Source organism: Pteropus vampyrus, unplaced genomic scaffold (genome assembly GCF_000151845.1).
Source record: "Pteropus vampyrus isolate Shadow unplaced genomic scaffold, Pvam_2.0 Scaffold34, whole genome shotgun sequence".
Classification (NCBI taxonomy): domain Eukaryota; kingdom Metazoa; phylum Chordata; class Mammalia; order Chiroptera; family Pteropodidae; genus Pteropus; species Pteropus vampyrus.
Window position 1 is genome coordinate 3713950 of NW_011888815.1, and position 4737 is coordinate 3718686.

Genomic DNA, 4737 nt, shown 5'->3' on the forward strand with positions numbered 1-4737 from the left:
GATGCCCATAGGGAACATTTGTTGCTAACATTGGACCCTCTCCAATTTGTCACACTGCCCACAAGTTTTCCCGAGGTCTTCTTTTCGGAGAATCTATGTACAGTGGTTGTGTTCATTCATGATGCAAGGATCCCAAATGCCGCTTGCTATCTTCATGGGAACCAGGCGAAAATGTAATCTGAGCTTTTTTTGGTCTATCTCTACGCTGCGACATCGTAACATGAAGTGTAGATTTATGGCAGGCTTTATGTATATTTTCTTAGTCCCAAGGCCCCCCTTTTCACAGATACATACACAACATGTCATGTAGAAAATATAAATTGTTGATCGTACAGGCACTTTCTTTCTTTTTAAACCTTTCCAAAGGTCTTTTTGTTAAATACACCCAGATGCCGTTTGACAGATGAGGGGCTAATTGCTCTGTGAATTACCTCTATCGATTCCTGTTTCATGTTGAGCCAAACAAACAAAAGATATTAATGCTTTGAAAAAAATGAATGATGACCTTTCTCTGCAAACACAGCTTGCGGTCTCTGATTATTGGTGATTCTGGAGAGCAGCGGTCAATCGCAATAGCTGTAACGCTATGATCACTATAATAAGCTTGCCTGACCTTCTCTGCCATGTTAAGTGGTTTAAATTTATTTGCCCAACAACACAAGAGCTTTCATTTAAAGTCACAGAACATTCAATTCAATTTAAAGACGTAGTGTCTTCTTTTCTTCCTTCCTTGTTCGCTTCATCTACCTCTGTCCCAAGTTTACTGTGAGTTTTTCCATTGTGAAACAACCCCCAACACACGTTCCTTCCGCTCCATTTAAAATTCCAGATCCCGTGTTCTCTTCTGGTTTGTTCTTTCTTAAGACACTGGAAACATTTTGCTTCTCTCTCTTTATATGTTTTGTCCATAGTTCTGGTTTAGTGTCCTAGATACTATCAGCACTATGAATTGTCAAGAAAGAAAGGGGAACCGGAACAGGAGAGCCAGCTCTATTTTCTGTCCTTAATTAATGAGACCTCGAACCAATCTTTCTTTCTTTTTGGTCTCCGAAGCAGTGTCTTCAAACTTGGTAGACAGGGAAGCCTGGGTGCCAATGACCTCAAAGCATCTTTCTCATTGGGACATGCTAATTTTCCAGATCTTTCTACTTCAGGGACTATTTCACGTAATGACAGAGTTGTAACTTGGCAGCTCAGAAGGCATGGTTGTGGGACCTTTATGAACTTCCTGACTTTTTCTCAAGAAGGCTGCACGATGGCGAACCACAAATGGCTGAAACCTTGAACGGTTAGGAAGTAGACTCAGCCCCCCTTGGTTTAAGTGGAAATCTCTTGAAAAGGGTGCCCCTGACACATCCTCCAGTTTCCTGGTAAGAGACATGCCAAAAATACCAAGGAAGTAGTTCCTCTCGAATAGGTTGGTCCCTGTGCTATAAGATTAAAGCAGGAAGTGAAGAGAAAAACATCACAAATAATCAAAAGACTTCCTGCCTTACTCCGACATTCTCAAGAAGTTAGGTCTGAATTTAGATAGAGAGCTAGGCAATTTTAAGGAAGCTTTCCTTAAACATCATCTCTAGTTTCTACTCAAGACAGTGACCAAAAATATGGCCAAGCCATCCTTGAACCATACTTCGTTATATTAAGAATTGTGTGGAGTTTAATAAAAAGCTAGACTGGGTTCCTACCTGTGTCAGATTCCTTGCTCTGCTGTCGAAGCATCGGGCTTTTTCTTAGCAATAGGATACCTGCCAATGTTATGTGCTTTCTCTGCCTAGAAGGCCTGTCTACACATCTCCCTTTGAAAATCTAAACTTAGTGCCTTCCTAATCCCTACTTACACTTTACATTTTTGAGGCTTTATCCCTCCTTTTCCAGAAGGCCTTCTTTTGTAGCATCCTGTTAAGAATTCACGGTAGCACCCAATACCTACTTTTATTCTAGCACTTTGCACATCTGTTTCATTTAGTGCTCAATTTCTCTCATTCCCTTGGACGTTAGCTCTTTGTATCTCGGACTGTTGCCGCAGAAACTGGGGCTTATGACATGTGACGGATGTTTGAGAATGAATGTACAAATGAAAGAACAAATGAAGTTGATCGGATCAGTTTGACTAGTGCTGTGCACCGGACCCTCTAAGACGCAGTGGCTTTCGATAGCTACGGTTAATTATCGCTTTTTCATCTGTAGATCAGCTGGGGTTTGGCTGGGGCGGCTCAGCTGGGGTGACTCTGTTCTCCTTCTTCGTCACCTCCCTCTTGGGACCAGCCGTGCTGCCCAGGCATATGCTCCTCCAGGCCACAGCAGAAGCACAAGAAGGAAGGCAGAAACTTGCAAAGCCTCCGAAGACATACAGTTATTTTCCACTTTGTTCTATGGGCCACGGCAAACCATACGGGCAACCCTAGGTCAAAGGACAAATAAATACACATTTTTTCCCTTTTGTCACATGACAAATTCAGAAATCAAAGGGCACGGATAAAAGGAGACATAAAAAAATAAGTCACAGTAATGAAACCACATCTACCAAGAAGGAAATGCTGATAACCATAAAAAGATAAAAGTAGAAGATTAGTTACTAATCATTAGAACCACTTGACCCATCACCAAAATCATCTTCTTTATCTTCGCATCCCCAGCCCGTAACCCAGCAACTTTGTAGCCTTTGTGATCCAGAAATATTTACCAAATTCGATTGGCTCATAGACAGTAAACAGAGTAATCAGAATTGGAGGAATCCAGATATCTTCATTTTTCATGCTTTAAAAAATATATGCATGGCAGGCCAATATATTAAGAACACGAACTGAAAAGCTTTACATGCAAAATGTTTGTTCTTGGTAGCGACACTTACTTATGTTTACGTCTTTCACTGTGGTTTGTTTAAAACTTTTCAAGGCCCTCGTGGCAGCTCACACATTGCCCACCTCGTTTCCCTAGACCCCTTCTGGTTTCACTGTTCGGCACTCCTGGGGAAATGTCACGTAGGCATTGCTGGGGCTCCTTCGCAGAATTTCTGCTCAGTCACTGCGTTGTTAAACCTCCGATGTCCGGACGTCAATTTACCAGGAAAACCATAGTTAAAAGCAGAAAAAGCCCTGGCAGTAATCGAGCCCTGTGAATTCCTGGCCCTCTTCCTCAGAGGCCCAGTGGGGCTCACTCCACTGGGCCAAGCCCACACCATGCACACTGGACTGGTGGTCCTCTTATCATAGAAAATTCCACCAGCGCAGCCAAAAAATACAGAAGGAAGCACACAAGAAAAATGTGAATCTAATATGCAGGCCCGTGGATTGAGTTTTATTAAAAGAAAAAGAAAAGAAATTTTTCGGAGTGCTTTTTCATAGTTCATAGGACAAGAAATAATGGGACAAATTGCTTCTCAAATGGGGATAGTTTTGCCCAGCCCAGTCTCCTTGATTCGTGTGCGTTTCAGGATGTAGAGTTTTCCTTCCACGGGCCAGCTGCAGCATTTTAATTTCTCCACATTTCTCTGTTTATAGTTCCTCTCCATTTTCCGCTGAGAGAACTTTTAAGTAATCAGCTGAAAGACTGTGTAAATGTTGAAAGCATGTCGTGATACTATTTGAGCAACAGGATTGTGGCAGAGTTCTCAGGGCCATCAGGAAAATTTTTCTAATGCGAAAATTCTTAATAAATGTCATGCAGTGGTCAACTTCTTATCTGTTGCCTAAAAATCATTAGAAATTCATTGGCTGCTAAGAATTGATATGATCCAAAGCCCTCATTAATTCTTTCCTGTTTTAGCATTTACTCTAAAACTGGGTAAGACACGAGGGGGGCGGGAGGAGGGGAAGGGGAAGGAATTGCCAGAGATAGAAAACCAAGCCGCTTTACAAATATTCACAGCTGTAGCTTTCTGTAGCCGTGCTCCATATTCCAGTAGACTCTAAAAAGGCAAATTCATAAGTTATTTTGCCATAAAAGGGAATCAACTCTTAAGTCAGCTTCCCAAAGACCTTGGACCCTGAGTTACCACAGCACTCCCCAAGGCCCGGGGTAGACTCTTGCCCCCTCCCACCTCCTCGCCCCTAAGAGAGTTTTCCCACTAGATAACATAATTAAAAACATTCTCAGAATGGAAAACAAAATGTTGATGGCTTGAACATGAGCCTATTTTCAGGAATAATCAATTTATTGCATATTTATAGTTTGATATTCCAGCAGATGTGAAACTATCTGGAATTTCATTGCTTATAACGACAAATAAGTTGTACAAGAGTAGTTGCTCTTTTTTGTTTTGTTTTCGTTTTGTTTTCTTCTGTCTACCTCTGATTCATTAACCAATTTCAGGGACAATCTTTAAAAGGCACAGTGTTCCAGCCCATGTGAAGTCATTGGTTGTCTCTGAATGAGAACCTGGCTTTTTAAATCCTGTCTAGGTAAATTACCTTTCCAGTGCAGGGTATTTCCTTTTTGGAGATTCCTTGGGAAGGGCCTCCAGGGAACTGACTAACTTTTTAATGGTTCGCTCAGATTAAGAGGAAGGAAATGTGAACTCCTCCGGGGAGGCACCACTCTAGGCCGGTCTGCATCCTGTAATTCTTCCCCAGTCCGTGAATCATACTTTTAAGGTTCCTTTTTAAGGACATTTGTCTTCCTTTAAGAGAAGGCCAAAGCAGAAAAGACTAGGTTTAAAATAGGTCTCAATCAAGCTTTAGCCATAAAAACAATTGCGTGATTCTCTCCCTGTCTACCCAGAGAAGGTCTCTCTGG